Source organism: Thalassophryne amazonica, chromosome 12 (genome assembly GCF_902500255.1).
Source record: "Thalassophryne amazonica chromosome 12, fThaAma1.1, whole genome shotgun sequence".
Classification (NCBI taxonomy): Eukaryota; Metazoa; Chordata; class Actinopteri; order Batrachoidiformes; family Batrachoididae; genus Thalassophryne; species Thalassophryne amazonica.
In genome coordinates, this window is record NC_047114.1 from 41,565,182 (window position 1) to 41,585,513 (window position 20,332).

General features: G+C 39.1%; 1 protein-coding gene and 1 long non-coding RNA gene across 2 annotated transcripts in view; both read left to right on the top strand.

Moving 5' to 3' along the window:
- The window catches only part of tmtopsa (teleost multiple tissue opsin a), a 345,672-nt gene that overhangs the window by 244,808 nt on the left and 80,532 nt on the right, over nucleotides 1–20,332 (top strand). The window lies entirely within an intron of this gene.
- LOC117522009 lies at nucleotides 10,786–19,231 on the top strand. Its single transcript, XR_004564113.1, has 3 exons — nucleotides 10,786–10,904; nucleotides 17,311–17,315; nucleotides 19,220–19,231. It is a non-coding gene; the product is annotated as an uncharacterized LOC117522009 (long non-coding RNA).

Consider the following 20,332-nt stretch of genomic DNA (forward strand, 5'->3'; position numbering starts at 1 on the left):
TATTCTCTGTGAAGCCCATAAAATTTTCACCGAAAGCCAGATAAATTTTTCGAATGGTTTCCAGGTGCCAGTCTCTAACAGCTTCTGAAAAAATTCTGATGGAAAAAAAGTCCTTTTCATTCCGCCATTTCCAGACAATGAAAATCCGATGAGGGGGCGGGACCACTCCTTCCCAAGGCATGCTCACAGGCAAATGACATCACCGATAGGCGTGGAAAAACTCACGCATGCGCATGAGGGTTCAAGCATGTCTGATGTAAAAACATATGAATGAAATCATATAGTTTTTGAAAAAAATAAAAAGGACCGTTACTTTGACAGACCTCGTATATATATATATATATATATATATATATATATATATATATATATACAACCCCTGGCAAAAATTATGGAATCACCGGCCTCGGAGGATGTTCATTCAGTTGTTTAATTTTGTGGAAAAAAAGCAGATCACAGACATGACACAAAACTAAAGTCATTTCAAATGGAAACTTTCTGGCTTTAAGAAACACTATAAGAAATCAAGAAAAAAAGATTGTGACAGTCAGTAATGGTTACTTTTTTAGACCAAGCAGAGGAAAAAAATATGGAATCACTCAATTCTGAGGAATAAATTATGGAATCACCCTGTAAATTTCCATCCCCCAAACTAAAACCTGCATCAAATCAGATCTGCTCGTTGACATTGACCCTATGCCATGACATTGATCCTATGTGTCTTTTTGCAAGGAACGTTTTCACAGTTTTTGCTCTATGGCAAGATGCCTTATCTTGAAAAATGATTTCATCATCCCCAAACATCCTTTCAATTGTCCAAAATATCAACGTAAACTTGTGCATTTATTGATGATGTAATGACAGCCATCTCCCCAGTGCCTTTACCTGACATGCAGCCCCATATCATCAATGACTGTGGAAATTTAGATGTTCTCTTCAGGCAATCATCTTTATAAATCTCATTGGAACGGCACCAAACAAAAGTTCCAGCATCATCACTTTGCCCAATGCAGATTTGAGATTCATCACTGAATATCACTTTCATCCAGTCATCCACAGTCCACGATTGCTTTTCCTTAGCCCATTGTAACCTTGTTTATTCTGTTTAGGTGTTAATGATGGCTTTCGTTGAGCTTTTCTGTATGTAAATCCCATTTCCTTTAGGTGGTTTCTTACAGTTCAGTCATAGATGTTGACTCCAGTTTCCTCCCATTCGTTCCTTATTTGTTTTGTTGTGCATTTTTGGATTTTTGAGACATATTGCTTTAAGTTTTCTGTCTTGACGCTTTGATGTCTTCCTTGGTCTACCAGTATGTTTGCCTTTAACAACCTTCCCATGTTTTTTGTATTTGGTCCTGAGTTTAGACACAGCTGACTGTGAACAACCAACATCTTTTGCAACATTGCATGATGATTTACTCTCTTTTAAGAGTTTGATAATCCTCTCCTTTGTTTCAACTGACATCTCTCGTGTTGGAGCCATGATTCATGTCAGTCCACTTGGTGCAACAGCTCTCCAAGGTTTGATCACTCCTTTTTAGATGCAGACAAATGAGCAGATCTGATATGATGCAGGTGTTAGTTTTGGGAATGAAAATTTACAGGGTGATTACATAATTTTTTCCTCAGAATTGAGTGATTCCATATTTTTTCCCTCTGCTTGGTCTAAAAAAGTAACCGTTACTGACTGCCACAATCCTTTTTTCTTGATTTCTTATAGTGTTTCTTAAAGCCAGAAAGTTGTCATTTGAAATGACTTTAGTTTTGTGTCATGTGTGTGATCTGCTTTTTTTTCTACAAAATTAAACAACTGAATGAACATCCTCCGAGGCCGGTGATTCCATAATTTTTGCCAGGGCTTGTATATTAGGGTGGTTCAAAAAAATAAAAGTTGGAAATTCATTACTCTCACCCCTTCATTTTATGATGCTTTGGGAAAAAAGAAGGCCTGCCAAATATTTTTGTCATACATTAATATTTAGAGGTACCACATCATAGCTGAAGGTTGTAAATATATCAATTATCGTTGCCCGAGTGCCCATGCAATAGGTTATACATTATCCAGTATCTAATCACATCACTTATAAAGAGGATAGAAGTTAACCACCTGAGTGTAACTAAAGTATAATTTTATATTCAATTTAAAACTATACCTGGGTTTAAATATTTCTCACAAACAACATACTTTCAAAAATGTTATTTTAGGCTACAAGCTGAAAATTTTGCTTCAATTCACAGCTTCTTTTCTTTCAGATCTTTGGTGATGGTGAATCTAACATGAGATAAATGTAAAAAGAGACACTTGCTGACTTAACATGCTTAACCATTAACTGGAAACTTCAGTAAAACATGTCAGCTACTAGAAGTAGAACATTTGTATACCTTATTGGTTCCACCGACTGAAATAAAGGGAAACAAATTGCCCTCAAATGGGCAAATACTCAAGGTATTTTTCTTCAAACACACTGATTTGAAGAAAACTGTCCATGATGCTGCTGTGACCTCTATAGACATGGCAATTCCTTTTTGGGAGAGAACTAGAATCCCACTGAGGGCAAAGCAGCATCTGATCACAAAGTTAGAAAAGGTGTTCGGAAAATGGAAAACATTGAAAAAGACCAAGAATCGCAATACATACAAGCAGAAGAAAGATGAAACAGTGTTTTGTGAATCTTTGGACGACTTGTTTGACATGGCACATCAGGATATCCTAACAATGATAAAGTTTGAAGATGACAGACAGTTCCTACTTGCTCAGCGAGAGAAAGGTAGAGGATGCATGACAGGCACAGATAAAATACAAACTGCCAAAGAACAAAGAGCAGAAAAAAGGAAAGCTGCAGAAGCAAAATACAAAGAGAAACTGGAGGAGCCTGGACCATCTAATGTCTCACTACCTGACACTGTCTCCAGCCAGAGTAAAGAGAACACAGAAAGTCCAGATGAAGAATTTGTTAAGCCAGTGCCACAAAAAGCCAGTAAAATTAAAGCTGTTTTAACACCAGGACTTGCAGCAGCATTGGATAGGACCAAAACAACAGACAGAAGTGCCACCTATATTCTGACTGAAACGGCAGCAAGTCTTGGTCATGATGCAAGCAACTTAAATATCATTATCATGTAAAGGATGTTCTTTTATGTTACACAGCTGTATAATTGGTTCTTGTACTGATTCATACATTTTTGAATATTAAGTACTGCAAGGCATAAAGAATATTATTGTTTGGAGCTAGATCAAAATATATGTGGAAATATATAAAGCATAGACACTAGTTCTCCTTTGCTTACAGATGATAGAGTGGTTTCTGTTTGCAGAGGATAGATCAACATGTTTATTAGGAAACATTTAACAGGTAGGTCTTAACAGTTTTAAAAATGTTTTTCACTGTTCAGCTTAGTTTAATACGTTATCGGGTCTAAAAGTTATTGGACAGTAATTCATCCGAAGATAATTAGTCCGATAATGGTTTTTAAATTTATCTAAAAAAGATAATCCAATAATGAAAACATTATCTTCGATAATTATCTGTTATCGGATTATCGGAAGTGCCCACCACTGTATATATATATATATATATATATATATATATATATATATATATATATATATATATATATATATATGAAAACAAGAGCAAGAGCAAGATTTCTGACGTCCTCGAAGGGTTGACAAGGACTCAAAATAACTGATATGTGATTCACATCGTGACCCAGACTTTGCCTGGATCTAGATTCCACAATGCAATAATTGCATACTGGTCCAGAATGGTCCGACTGATCAAGATGTTGCATTCTGATATTTAATTCACAAGTTGAAACAAAATAGTGTGTTCCTGGTCTTGGTTTTACAATGTGATGTCATATGTTTCTGCTGCAGAACCTGCATATTGATCTGGATCACTCTCAATATCCAACACTAACAGGGTCTTCCTTTGTACAATAACCACATGTGATTCAATTTTGTCAAGATCCATCAAGCAGATTTGAGATGATCTTCAAAATGGTGAAAATTTAATAAATGATCCAGAATAAGGATCTTGATCCCAATCCACTCCAAAATTGAATGGTCTTCCATGACCTGTTGAAGAATTTATCTAAATCCATGAAGTAGTTTTGACATAATCTTGCTAACAGTCAGACAAATAAAATAAACACACGAGTTATGTGATCCAAACTGTTTCATGCAGGTGTTAGACATGCGTTTTACAGCCACATGTGGTTGTGGTTTCACTATCTCACAGCTCTATGCCTGTGCATGTATACATGCACCATAAGAACAAATTAGACCCACAATGACCATTTAATATTCTGTTACATTAAGTGCTTGTGCACGTTTTATGCAAATGTACCTAAAACATGACTTTGCCAGACAATGTTGCAATCTTTGCATAATCAATGGATACCCTGATGGCAGCACTTGAGAAGCTGACTGAGGAATTGGAGTGTCAGTGACTGTGTCCCAGTTCAACAGCTGCATGCTTCTAACACCCCTGTTACACCTTGACGATTTAGCCAGTGTATGCCAAGCATATTAAAAATACTGGCATACATCTAATAATTTATGCGTAAATTTTGTATAAGTGAAGTGCATGTTGAAGCATGCTATTGTACATTGTAATACGGTGAGTACGCTGAAAAATTTTGGGCATGCACAATATTTTTGATGTATGCCAGCATATGGCTGATATGTCCCACATATGTGGACCATAAGTTGTAGGTACGTTATGTGATTGTTGACATACGTTTCTTGTAAGTTACTCATAAGTCGAAATATGTTCATTGATGCTGTACATTGATTGGCTGAAAAACTGAAGGCTGCAGTCCTCATGCAAACAGTTCAGACTGTTGCAAATATTAAAACCATTCACACACAGAGTAAATATAAAGTCTTAATCTTACCTGTTTGTTTCAATCAGATTCATCACCACAGCCTGATGAAAACCTATCCACGTAAAGTGTCCTGATTTTGGAAAACATCTGAAAATGCTTTAGTTTCTTCTTGTGGCTGAAGAAATGTAGCATTTTAAAAAGAAGTCCATCTGTGTTTTGTGCTTTTCTCAGCCTGAACCAGAGATCGCCGGTGGTTTGTCCCACAACAAGGAAATTAACTTAATTTAAAAGTTGAAAGAGTCACAGTGCCTCATTCATTCACGTCAGTGTTTAACACAGACATCAGTCAATTCTTAAGCATTCTGCACATGATGAAATAAATCCCATGATCCAACACGGCAAAAATAAAACATAATTTAAAAAATGTTAAATTACTCTGTTTGGCCTCTGTGTAGAAAAGAGATGCCATGTGACAGCATAGACGTGCTTGATGTTGTACTTGTGAATATTTACGTGTTCCGGCAGCCAAACAAAAGGGTTCTGCCAGTGGTGGAAATGCAAACCAAGCCAGACATAACTTTTCTGACCCGCACCATACCGTGTAGTACTGACCCGGACCACTCAGTGGAAACAGGGCTGTCAGGATACGCTGGCTAAATCGTCAAGGTGTGTTAACCCTCTGGGGCTGATGCCATCATATACGACGGCTGGGACCAAGCTTTACTAAATTAGAAATAACTTTTTAATGATATGAGATAGAAACTTACTTTTTTTTTTTTTTTTGCTGAAAAGATCCATCGGCCATCTTTGTACTCATTGTAGAAGCTGTGTGATGATGTGCGCAGTGTGAGTGTCCAATCGGAATTGGTTCACCGTCACATGATTTTCCAAAATTCAATCGTAGGGCAGATTTACCTTGCGTGATAAACCAAAGATTGTTTTCAGGAGTGATAGCTTACTAGTTTGTCCGTTTGAATAGGCCCCTAACTCCTCCAATGTGCCCTGCGCCATTATGCACGGCGAAACTGAAAGCAGACGGAGAGCCTCTCATGACACTCTCAAATGCTCAAACAAAGAGTGTGTAACTATCAGGATTGCTCCACTAGTTTGCATTTGAATGTTACTGGATAACTCTGTGGCTCTCTCCCTCTGGCGTAAAGCACTAATTACCATATCAATGGGGTGAGGGAGAGGGGCCGCTCCTCAGACTGTAGGAGCCAAAGTGTGAAATGAAAGCTACTTGCAGAGTCAGACAGAATACTCCAAAACACAGTAGAATTAGAAATTTGTGATGTGACCTTTGTGTAATAGCAGACAGAAATTGCTTTGAGATGAAGACAAACAAAAACACATAGACCATTTTGTATATATTGTTCAAACTGTGCATTTGTGTTTATTGTTTGAACTTTTTTGTTGTACAGTCTTTCACACAAGACCTCAAATTGCCTTTGGGTGATTCTTTAACTACGGGCACTATTGGCCTTGTAAATGTAATTTCCACCACACCATTGCCTTACAATATAAAGTGCCTTGGGGCAACTGTTTGTTGTGATTTGGCGCTATAAACATGTGCTCTGATGTCACTGTTTATCTCCATAGAAACTACCCAATCTTTCATACAAACTGTTTAAAGGGACATTACAGTGTTGTGGTGGAAATTACAGCAATAGTGTGGGACAACTACATTTTGTTCAAAAAAATCACAACAGTTGTATGACATTGAATACCCCAATTATGTTTTGATTATTTTACTGATATTTTATTCAGAGATATTTTAAAACATTAGAAAAAATGTTTTTTTACCATTCATTTTTATCATTGAAGATCAAAAGTCTGGGTGTGGGACAAGCACAAAACGGCAATATTTGCATATAATGATGTGGAAAAAAGGTGAAAAAGTCATCATAGACTACTAGAACAAATTTCTTAAAACACTTTCATTGTAAAGATAACTATAAAAGTGTGAAATTTCCCCTTTTTTCTGTTTTTCATACAATATCATCAAAGGACATAATAGGTGCCCGTAGTCTAAGAATCACCCCTTTATAAAGTGTCAAAACAGTTGTTTATTATAGTTTGCTGTGTGTTTTGAATAAATATGTGTGGAAAATTATTGTCCGCTTTACTTTTTCCTTTATTTCTGATTGTAAACCTTTATTACACTTATAAAACACAACAAAAGCATATATATTATGAAAGAACAGGTTGTCCTGAAAAAAAGAGACATAAAACTTACTTGTAGGATGCAGGGAGACCTGTTAACAGCAATAATAAAACATTTATGCCAGGCGAGTGAACTGTCCAAAAATGCCCTCGGACCACAGAGGGTTAAACTATGGTTTTTGATTTGGGGAAACACAGACTATTCTGAAGCGGGCACAGGTGGACAAGCACCAGCTGATGTAATCACAAACTGTCTCTTTGTAATCATGTATACTGGCTGTGGCTTCTTTGAATATGGTCATGTCTGTTAACTCTCCAGTTTTCGCTGTTGCATTGTCAGAGCTGGTGTTGGTGGTTCTGATTATGACCGGGCCAGCTTTCAGCTGTTTGATGTAAGTGGGTTTTAGCAGGAATGCCAGATGATTGGATTTGCTGAAGTGGAGTTTGAGCTCAGCTTCGTATGCATTTCTTATGTTACAGAGCAGTGGTCAACTGTGTTTTTTCCTCTGGTTGGAAAATTCACAAACTGGTGCAGTTTCGCCATGTATTTCCTGAGTTTGCAGTGATTAAAGCCCCCAAGGAAAATAAAAGCACTGTTGGGATGAGTTTTTCATGTCCATTTATCATGTCGTTCAGTTCATTTAGTGTAGTCTCCTCTCTGGCCAGGGGGGGAGATGCACCACACTCAAAATGATACAATGCAGTTCCCCGGGTAAATAGAACGGTCTGCACTTTAAAGTCAGATATTCTATATCTTCGGAACAGAACTGTGAAATAACTTGGCACTCGGTGCACCAGGATTGCTTTACCATGATAGCTGTACCCCCTCCATGGCTTTTACCGACCTTCATTGCTTCATTTGCAGATTGGAGCATGCTGTCAGTGATACATCCTTCACATGCTCACTCTCTCAAACACAGATGTCTGTCAACAAAATCAATTTACACATCACCTTCACTGCTGTGACCTGGATTTTGAAGATCACCTTCTACAGGTTTGATAAATACAGGTGAGTGAAATTACAAATTAAAATGTATATGATGAATGTCAGTCAATGTACAATTGGACAATGACAACAACTGCTTCATTTTTGGCTATGTAGACCCTTCCACCAGGATATGTACATCCAAACTGAATGAAAGATCTCGGAATATTGGTGCTTTAGTTAGCCAATAATTGGGCAATGCATGAATCAGATTAGTATTGTGCATATCTTGTAAATCCATGATGATGGTCTGAGGTATTGTTCTTGGTGATATACCTTTCAAAAGGTTTGAAGCCTTTGAGTGAGTAGACCAGTGGTGGGCACAGTTCCGCTAAGCCGCTAATTAGCAAAGCTAACCTTTTTGTTAGCAGATTAGCTTTTCAGCTAACTTCAAAAACCATCAGTGGACCAATTAGCTTCCACTGAATTTAATTCCATTATTTTAGTCCGCTAATGTTTTTTTTCTCCATAGTTAGTAATGGTGAAATAATTTGTAAACCCTAAAATCATACATGTTGGTTCCGATCTGCTACGTATTTTGCAGCAGTCAGGCAGCTGAGAGGAGCTGAGCTCAACTTTACCCCAGCGGAAGGTTCCTGGCTACCAGGCTGCCACTAAAAAAGAACAACAATGAAAAAAAAACAAAACTCATTTACCTTGACAGCATACAGTGGTCCAGCCATGAGGCAGACATCTTGAAAACGAAAGCAGTTTTGACTTATAGTTTGGATTTATAAATCAAATGAATCTTGATAGAATAACTACATTAATGTCAACTCTGTCATTTGTACACAATGAAAATATAACACATATCTTTAATTTTAAAATAATGCACTAATTCTGAAGTTTTGAACATTAACACACACAGATGCACAAAGGGATTATGGTTAAACTGAGCCTCTGCTCCGCTTGGTTGATTCATTCATTCTATGTATAAATCAACACAAGTTATTGTAACGTGTGTGTGTGTTGGTGTTTACAAATAAATGTGCTTTTGTAAAATGTTATTTTTTTACATTTGGAAATAAAAGAAAAAAGGTATTTGCAAAACCGAAAAGTCTGCTGTGATTCAGGTCGACAACCGTGTGATATAACCGCGCGCCATTCCCATTGCCATCCAGTAGATGGGTCAAAATGCATAGAACACTGCCATCTATTAACAGTGAAAAAAATATCTTCAAGAGTGAGTTACATGTGATACATATTTCATATCATACCATTGTCTGTGTTTGCAAATGTGTGCTTCCACTTCATTTGGAGATCAATATTAGTATATTATTATGTTATTGGCTCAGTTATTACATTTACAAATATACGAGGGCTGTCCGTAAAGTATAGGTCCTTTTTATTTTTTTCAAAAACTATATGGATTTCATTCATATGTTTTTACGTCAGACATGCTTGAACCCTCATGCACACGCGTGAGTTTTTCCACGCCTGTCGGTGACGTCATTCGCCTGTGAGCACTCCTTGTGGGAGGAGTCGTCCAGCCCCTCGTCGGAATTCCTTTGTCTGAGAAGTTGCTGAGAGACTGGCGCTTTGTTTGATCAAAATTTTTTCTAAACCTGTGAGACACATCGAAGTGGACATGGTTCGAAAAATTAAGCTGGTTTTCAGTGAAAATTTTAACAGCTGATGAGAGATTTTGAGGTGATTCTGTCGCTTTAAGGACTTTTCACGGTGCGAGACGTCGCGCAGCGCTCTCAGGCGGCGTCATCAGCCTGTTTCAAGCTTAAAACCTCCACATTTCAGGCTCTGTTGATCCAGGACGTCGTGAGAGAACAGAGAAGTTTCAGAAGAAGTCGGTTTCAGCATTTTATCCGGATATTCCACTGTTAAAGGAGATTTTTTTAATGAAAGACGTGCGGGCGGATTGCAGCGTCGGCTCGCAGCCGCCGCAACGCTCCGTCACAGGAAAAACACCTCTGCTGGAAGCCTTAAGGACAAGTTGGAACATCTCCAGCTGATAAACAATTTCTCATATACTCACTCCACTGAAAGCCATCAAAAGCCAACTGGATTTTAACAAATGGTTATCAACACGGAGGTGTTTTTCCTGTGCCGCCGCGCCGCGTCGGCTGCGTCCCGACGCGCGGACCCGTCCGCACGTCTTTCATTAAAAAAATCTCCTTTAACAGTGGAATATCCGGATAAAATGCTGAAACCGACTTCTTCTGAAACTTCTCTGTTCTCTCATGACGTCCTGGATCAATAGAGCCTGAAATGTGGAGGTTTTAAGCTTGAAACAGGCTGATGACGCCGGCTGAGAGCGCTGCGCGACGTCTCGCACCGTGAAAAGTCCTTAAAGCGACAGAATCACCTCAAAATCTCTAATCAGCCGTTAAAATTTTCACTGAAAACCAGCTTAATTTTTCGAACCATGTCCACTTCGATGTGTCTCACAGGTTTAGAAAAAATTTTGATCAAACAAAGCGCCAGTCTCTCAGCAACTTCTCAGACAAAGGAATTCCGACGAGGGGCTGGACGACTCCTCCCACAAGGAGTGCTCACAGGCGAATGACGTCACCGACAGGCGTGGAAAAACTCACGCATGTGCACGAGGGTTCAAGCATGTCTGACGTAAAAACATATGAATGAAATCCATATAGTTTTTGAAAAAAATAAAAAGGACCTATACTTTACGGACAGCCCTCGTATATATATTTTTTACCAGGCCAATAATGTTATTAGCCATGCAGGAGTGGTAGCTAAGTAGCTAGTGTGCTTGGTTTCGGTGTGGAAAGTTCCTAGTTCACACCCCACCCCTGCCACATTTCTACATGTAATGTGGAGTTAGATTAGACTAGATTATATTAGATAGAACTTAACTGATCCCTTGGGAAGACTCCCTCAGGGAAAATGAGGTTCCAGCAGCATTGAATAGCAGCACACATGGTAAGAAGCACACAGAGTATCAAAAGTGAAAGTCACTCATCATTCATATCCTGAGGCATTCCCAGGCCAGTGTGGAGATATAATCTCTCCACCTAGTCCTGGGTGTTCCCCGGGTCTCCTCCCAGTGAAAGTGGAAGTGAAAAAAGTGAAAAGTCAAAAGTGAAAGTAAAAAAGAAAAAAAAAAACAGTTTGCAAATGTAAGTACCGTATAAATACCAGACATACTGATCAATACTGGCTTGCTGGCTACTACTGTTCCTCTCCTTCCCAACCTCAGTCTTCCTGTTACTCCTCCTCCCCCTGAGTGAGGAGTTGTACAGTCTGATGGCCTGAAGGACAAAGGAGTTTTTCAGTCTGTTGGTCCTGCACTTGGGAAGGAGCAGTCTGTGGCTGAAGAGGCTCCTCTGGTTGCTGATGACAGTGTTCACAGGGTGACTGGCATTGTCTGTAATGTCCAGCAGTTTGTCTAATGTCAGGAAGGGCATCTGGTGTAAAAGTTATGCCAAATCAACATGCAGTTCCACCTTGGATGTGCTGTGGCAATCCAAGGTCGATCATCACAAAAAAAAGCAGCAACCAAGGGGCTTACTTTTTCAAATATGTCAATGAATTTGGACACCCCCCCCCCCCCATGAAATTTAAATTCAATTGTATGTTCAATTATTTATAAGAAAACTGAATATTACGTATGTTTTGTGAATTAACCCTCTGGGGCCGATGCCGTCGTATACGACAGCTGAGACCAAGTTTTACTAAATTATAAATAACTTTTTATGATATGAGATAGAAACGTACTTTTTTTTTGCTGAAAGGTTAACTCCATGGACTTTCGAACCAGCCGTCCACCATCTTTGTACTCCTCATAGAAGCTGTATGATAACATGCGCAATGTGAGTGTCCAATCGGAATTGGTTCACCGTAACATGGTTTTTCAATATCCAATCGTAGGGCAGAGCAGTCTCCCCTTTCACATTGGCATATTCGGAGAGCTGCGTATTGCAGCGTTGTTTCATTTAAATATACCCAAAATGCGTACGTGCTTAGCCTTTTTCAGTGCTTGTTTCATACTTGCAGCTGCATGTGTTCCCTTTTTAATGTGTGCACACAGTCGCATGTACCATGCCACTATTAAAATAAAACCAGTTAAATTAAACCAGTTCAGTGCTATTTTCTGCCTCTGTGGAAGTGCGCTCTGTTCTCTACTGCAGGTGTGGTGCGGCTCAAAAACAGTCATTTATTATTATTATTTTTTTTTTTGTTTTGTTTTGGTGGATCACTTTCATTGTGTCCAGATGCTGCTGAGTCTGGCTGTGGTAAAGGCTGCCCTGAACGAAACGTTGTTTGATCAGACCTGATCGAACAGGTCTTCTGATGAGCGCACCGACATGCAGCGAGTGCACTTTTATTTTAAAGTCACAGGTTGGTTCAGACACAGAGCTACAGAGCACGCGACAGAGGGAGAGAGAGAGACAGAGTGAGGGAGAGCGAGAGAGAGAGAGAGAGCGAGAGAGGGAGAGAGGGGAGAGAGAGAGAGAGCGAGAGAGGGAGAGAGGGGGAGAGAGAGAGAGACGGAGAGAGAGAGGGAGGGCACATGTGCGAGAGAGTGAGCAACCGACTTGCTGTTTCTGTTGTGTTTCTGGATTTCTGAGTTGAGGTTCGATTCCCTGTTCTGATCACACACAGGTGATGTGGCCTGTGTGATCATATTTTCATCAGCTGTTTTCAGCTGATTATTCTCTGGATGCACACACTCAGTTTTTTGGATGTGTACAGGAGTGCAGTGTTGCACAGACTTGCATGCAGTCAGCTGCGCAGACCTGCTTAAAACTGCGTTCAGCGCTCTGTGCTTTCTGACGATGAAGAAAATTAAACATGTTTCATTTCTTCCGTCCTACGTGTGTAGCCCTCAACATACTGCTGCGTAGGGAGAAAAAACTCGATGCAGAGCTGCTAAAAGTGGGCGGAGAGCTGCAATGAGCAGCTCTACGAATATGCCAATGTCAAAGGGCCTTAAGAATGCCTCATACGACCTCACGTGGTCTAACAAAGAGTGTCACTGGCAGAAATGACTCACTGCTTGGCCAGAAATATTGAATAAGCCTCTCTCGCTTGTAAAGTTCCATTTATGCATATAAATGAAAGGGGGATAGGGGTGTTAACAGGGCTTCAAACTGTGAAGAGAGGTTGTTTACAGTGCAGGAACACATTCCAAGAGGGAGGCAAACTCCAGGAAAGAAAAAAGTTTGTGTTATAAGCCTTTGTGTAATAGCAGACAGAAATTGCTTTGAGATGTGGCATAAAGACAAACAAAATGCATAGACCATTTTGTATATATTGTTCAAAATGTGCATTTGTGTTTATTGTGAGAACATTTATTTTGTACATTCTTTTCTACAAAACCCCAAATTACCTTTATAAAGTGTCAAAATAGTTGTTTATTATAGTTTGCTGTGTGTTTTGAATAAATGTGTGTGAAAATTATTTCCTGCTTTATTTTTTCCTTTCTTATTTCTGATTGTAAACCTTTATTACACTTATGAAACATCACTATAGCATATATATTCTGAAAGTACAGATTGTCCTGAAAAAAGAGATATAAAACTTGATTGTGGGATACAGGGTGAGCTTTTAACAGCAATAATAAAACATTTATGCCAGGCGAGTGAACTATCCAAAAACTGCCCTCGGACCATAGAGGGTTAAATGGGCACTTAATAGAATAAATTATTAACAAAAAACATTTTACAGTACTCTACACTGTTTTAATGTTGCTGTGGGACAATGGGAAACAAGACACCCATTAATTTAATATATTATTGTAGATATTATCATTACTATATTCAGAAAACGAGCTGTGAGATGCAAATAAAGAAAAATGCTTTAAATGGCAGGGGGTTAAGAGGCCTGTAGTTCGGGGATCTGGAAGTCAAAGCCCCCCAGAAGTTGATGGTTTTTAGCCATGCTAATGCTGCCCGAAACATTTACTAAAAATAAAGTCTGAAGGACCTAAATGACATGGTGAGATGCGAGAGAGCTTCGCTCAGTCATGTCTACGTATACATATTAGTAGAACAATTAAATATAAGATACTGTATTTTAGAACCTTTGACATTTATTGCACCTCAACAGACCACAACCGATCAAATAAATCTAAAATTAAATTATGGCCTTTCACATGTACATTCTTACCTTTAGTCTCAGTGAGGGGAAAGTAACAGCTGTAGATCCGGTTGAAAAATGCAAATAATGTGTGTGTCTTGGTGGTTGGTGTGAGCGAATGCATGTGTAATTGTATTTGTGAGTGAACTCCTGCCTGCCTCTGGTTGGCTTACCATGAAAATTTACTCTTCCTTAGCCAATCACCATCACTTATGTGGTTGTCCCACCCCTCCCTCTCCCCTCATCAAAGAAAAGAAAAAAAGATCTTTGCATAGTAACGATAACGGCATTGTAATGATATGAAGAGTAATAATTAGTTAGACTGCCCGTTACTGAAAAAAAGAGTCTGGAACAGCATTTATTTTAACGCTGTTATTCCCATCAGTGTTGCTAAGTACTATTGTACTATTGCTCTGTATAATAGTAGCAATTGCACTTTCAAAGCAAAAGTGAAAAAAAAAAAAACTGACCCACAATGACACAAACTGCCCTTGTAAAACTTATTTTTTTTAGTCAATTCACAGGGCAAGGGATCCAAAAATACATCAGCAAATCATCCATTTTACTTCCAGTTTTCTTTAGACAAGTCAAGCGATGGATACATGAACATTCAAGTTGCTGAATATGTCTCGTACTTTTTTTACATCAGTCATGAAAAAAAAGTGTGAAAAACAGTGTGGTACTGTGTGGTAAATGTGTGTGGAGGAGGAAGTTCTTAAAATGTGAATGACCAGACAAAAAGGAAAATACTGAGGAAGCCCACAAAGGCGCACATGACAACTCTTAATTATTGGTTTTTGTGTATGTGATTACAAACAAAAATCCAGTTCCATAATTTGTCACTACCCATGTTAAATGCCACTACAAACAAAACTGGAGCACCAAGCACATAGAGCACAAACCTCCGCCAACACTAGTTTCCAATTCCACAAACGTTTACCTTGGAAAAAAAATTTCAAGGTCAAAAGTCAAGATCGTGGCATTCTCTGTGAAAATTGGTGTATAATAAATAGAAAAAAATGAGGCAGAACGATGCGAGCGCGATGGACATCAAGTAAGAAATGAGCATGACAGCGGTTTGTTTTCAGTGGCTCACTGATTACTATGTGTGTTGCTATATGCTTGCACATCAGGGACCCGGATCTCCGACCGTACCTACGCCATTTGGCATGACCAAATCGGCAGGCCTTTGCGAATAAACAGCAGTAAAGACCACTATATCAACAATGGTTGTGAGTGCACGTACAGTTTGTTTTCAGCGGCAACCCAAAATGGCGACCATAACTAAGCGGAAGTGACGTAGGCCCGACCATTGCATAAATTGCAACACCATCTTTCTCTGGACACTGGACTCAAGTAGATCCTGAAATTAGCAACTCTGTGTCCTGAATTGACTTTGAAATTAGATTTTGCATCAAATCCTGACGCCATGAATCGGAATCGACTCAAATCAAATCTTTCAGTATCTAACATTCAATCAACGTAATCCAAGATGGTGGAATACACTCCAAAACAGCTGTATTTCTGTATAAATACGTTTTGCATTTTTCCCACTTTTTTTTTTAAGTTAGCAAGAAATCAACATGTCTAAATCCAAAAATGCTGTTTATGTAACCTGATTTTACTGCTGAAGCGATTTACAAGACATTTTATGGAGATTTTAGCATGCTAGCTAGTGATAGAGGAATATCACTGTGAAAGACGTTAGACTGAAACAAATCAAGTGAACTTTGGTTCTGTTAAGTAGTCAGTCACAGAGGAAAAACTTGTAGTGACAGTGGTGAGATTCCCTGTGCATTATAATTTTTCATTAAACATTGTGCACAGCAGTGGTGGGCACAGCTAACCAAAAAGTTAGCTTCGATAACCATTAATCCGATAACTGAAAAGTTATCTTTTGTGACGCTAAACCGATAAACTGCCAAAAAATTATCTTTATTACAGATAACTGATAACTTTTATTCAAACAAGGCCACATCAGATTACACTTGGCTTCTGATAAACAAGTTTCACTTTAAGCGCCACAGGGGCTTCTGGGTAAATTCAAGGATCACAAACAAAAAGAATGCACAAAAAAAAAATCAATTAATAAAAAAATAAAACCCCAAACACTGTCATCATCTTTCAAAAGCAGTAAAACACAGTATTAGAAGTCACAGTTTATTTTGGTATTATATACACCGTCATTTATGAACTAAAAGCTGCTGCTTTTTCACACGCTTTGAACCCTGCAGCTTAAACAACTGAAATAAGTCCATTAATGCATTGATTGGCAGAGTAAAAGACACATAGTAAATATAAATTCTTACCTGTTAGTTTCAAAGAGATTAATTAAATTCTGAAGAAAGTATTCCACATAAAGCATCCTGATTATCCTAAACGGTGTGTAAACGGTGAAGAAAAGTCTTTGCAGCTGCACTGTGAGATCTCCTTTCTCCCACCGAGTCTTGGCGAATAAATTATCCCGTGCTACAAAGAAATAAAATAAAATGATATTAAAATTAGTCCGGTTTGTTTGTGTCGAGCGGACAGTAACAGTGTAACAGCCACAGTGAACCTGAACTACACTACCCACAATGTGTCGACCGGCCAATCATGTCTTGCTTTTAGTGATGACATCAACAACAAGCGACAGCCAGTCTGCCATAAACTCATGGAAATAGAGACTGGAATGGATGTCACGTCACTAGTGGTGTGCCGCACGGCGGCCATTACTAAGGGTGGAGAGAGCACCTTGAGCCTGTTAAACAGAAGCAAAATGAGAGGAAAAAAGGCAGCCAGTGCTTCACCATCAACTGCACCAACTACAAAAACAAATTGTCGAATACTAAAATGAACTGTACAAGAGCCTTAATATAATTATGTAAAACTAATGTCTATTTTAAAGTCGTTATGTCGCAATTTAATATCGATATACTGAGACTATAACTCAACGCCATAAGTTCTTTTCATTAAGCTGCGTTCACATGCATACAAATACGGAAACAAAAATGTTTAAATATACACTCAACAAAAATATAAACACAACGCTTTTGGTTTTGCTCCCACTTTATATGAGATGAACTCAAAGATCTAAAACTTTTTCCACATACACAATATCACCATTTCCCTCAAATATTGTTCACAAACCAGTCTAAATCTGTGATAGTGAGCACTTCTCCTTTGCTGAGTTAATCCATCCCACCTCACAGGTGTGCCATATCAAGATGCTGATTAGACACCATGATTAGTGCACAGGTGTGCCTTAGACTGCCCACAATAAAAGGCCACTCTGAAAGGTGCAGTTTTGTTTTATTGGGGGGGATACCAGTCACTTTCTGGTGTGACCACCATTTGCCTCATGCAGTGCAACACATCTCCTTCGCATAGAGTTGATCAGGTTGTCAATTGTGGCCTGTGGAATGTTGGTCCACTCCTCTTCAATGGCTGTGCGAAGTTGCTGGATATTGGCAGGAACTGGTACACGCTGTCGTATACGCCGGTCCAGAGCATCCCAAACATGCTCAATGGGTGACATGTCCGATGAGTATGCCGGCCATGCAAGAACTGGGACATTTTCAGCTTCCAAGAATTGTGTACAGATCCTTGCAACATGGGGCCGTGCATTATCCTGCTGCAACATGAGGTGATGTTCTTGGATGTATGGCACAACAATGGGCCTCAGGATCTTGTCACGGTATCTCTGTGTATTCAAAATGCCATCAATAAAATGCACCTGTGTTCTTCATCCATAACAGACGCCTGCCCATACCATAACCCCACCGCCACCATGGGCCACTCGATCCACAACATTGACATCAGAAAACCGCTCACCCACACGACGCCACACATGCTGTCTGCCATCTGCCCTGGACAGTGTGAACCGGGATTCATCTGTGAAGAGAACACCTCTCCAACGTGCCAAACGCCAGTGAATGTGAGCATTTGCCCACTCAAGTCGGTTATGATGGCGAACAGGAGTCAGGTTGAGACCCCGATGAGGACGACAAGCATGCAGATGAGCTTTCCTGAGACAGTTTCTGACAGTTTGTGCAGAAATTCTTTGGTTATGCAAACCGATTGTTTCAGCAGCTGTCCGAGTGGCTGGTCTCAGACGATCTTGGAGGTGAACATGCTGGATGTGGAGGTCCTGGGCTGGTGTGGTTACACGTGGTCTGCGGTTGTGAGGCTGGTTGGATGTACTGCCAAATTCTCTGAAACGCCTTTGGAGACGGCTTATGGTAGAGAAATACATGAGCAACAGCTCTGGTTGACATTCCTGCTGTCAGCATGCCAATTGCACGCTCCCTCAAATCTTGCGACATCTGTGGCATTGTGCTGTGTGATAAAACTGCATCTTTCAGAGTGGCCTTTTATTGTGGGCAGTCTAAGGCACACCTGTGCACTAATCATGGTGTCTAATCAGCATCTTGATATGGCACACCTGTGAGGTGGGATGGATTATTTCAGCAAAGGAGAAGTGCTCACTATCACAGATTTAGACTAGTTTGTGAACAATATTTGAGGGAAATGGTGATATTGTGTATGTGGAAAAAGTTTTAGATCTTTGAGTTCATCTCATACAAAATGGGAGCAAAACCAAAAGTGTTGCGTTTATATTTTTGTTGAGTGTATTTATGTATAGATATACTTGCAGTTGTTGTTTAATATGATATGTACATGGTGGTCACAGGCGGCATTTAAATTTTAACAGTGTGGTTGGAGGGGATGGAGGAGGTACTTTTTACCCTGACTGACGGTCAAAAGTCATACATTCTGAATGGCTTTATATCTACTTGTAATAAAATGTTAGTAAAAATCATATATATGTTGTTGTCATTAAAAGACTAGCAGCAATATTACAGTGGAAAAAGCAGCAAGGTAAATGAGCACAATGGCAAGGCATACTTCAGATTTATATTTTAATACATAAGGATTGTTTATCCAGGCATGTATGGGTTTATTAGAGCTTTTAATCAGCTTGACTACAACTTACAAGGCTTCATTTATAAAAATCCATCGAGAATTATGATGACTGGAAAAAAAAAACAGTAAATGAACAGAATGGCATATTTTCCCCAAATTTCCACACTTTACATAAAACATTTTTTTCTACCCAGACATGTATGGGTTCATTAGATACAGCAATTAAAGGGCTTTAAAACAAGCCTACTTTTATTAAAATCTGTTAACAAATAGCGACAATAGAGAGAAAAGCAGCACAGTTTGTCATAATTTCCCCAAGTTTCTGCATTTTACATAAGTTTTTTTTTTTTTACCCACACATGCATAGGTTCATTGGAAAGAGCTTTCAAATGGCTTTAAAACAAGCCTACATTTATTAAAATCTGCTAAGAAATAGCGACGCTAGTGCAAAAAAAGCGGTCAGTTTATTATTGATGATCTGCACATCTCCACCCTTAGTAATGGCGCCTTCCTGTCCTGAGCGACGCTAATAGATTGAGGCGCACATGTCCATCCCAGGTCTATATTTCCATGCATAAACTACTGATCTACACATGACAGGGATTAAAATGTTTGATTTTACGGTTTACAAACGTTTTTGACTGTTAAACTTTGCTCACTTTACCAGCAAAAAAAAAAAAAAAAAAAAATGTTAGCCGACTGAAAGTTATTGGAACTAAATTTATCGGAAGATAATTGGTCCGATGATGATTTTAAAACTTTTCTATAAAGCTAATCCACTAACAAAAATATTAGCTTTGATAATTATCGGTTATGGGATTAGGTGAACAGTGCCCACCACTGGTGCACAGTAACGCCAAGTAACCACAAGCTGGCCACACCTGAGAATGCCCATCAAACGACAAACACCAACTGCATGTTGCCTCACATTTGTCTGTAATCTGATCGTAGGGTTATTTTTGGAGCAAAAAGCAAACAGAAAAAATGTAACCTCATTAACAAAGGTAAAACTGGACAGTCTACTTCCTTCCTTCCATTCTGTCAGTCCTTCATAGCCTCCTGTTTTAAGATTTGCACTCTTTCCAACTGTTTGTTGATCATTCAGTGGTGCTATTTCCACTTCATTCTCTCACAACTTCCTTCCTTATTTTTGTCCATCCTTATCTGCCTATTTCTTCTTTTCTTCCTCCAATTGTTTCTTCTTTTTCTCTTGTTTTTTTAGTCTCTTTCCTTCTGTTCATCCTACTCTCTCCTGACGTCCTTCTTTTCAGCCGTCTCTTCTTACTGTACATTCCTTTCTTCTTTCCTTCCTTCTCTCCTTCCATCTTTGTCTCCTTTTTTCCATCCTTCTGTACTTTCCTCGTCCTACACCTCACATTACAGCTAATTTGATGC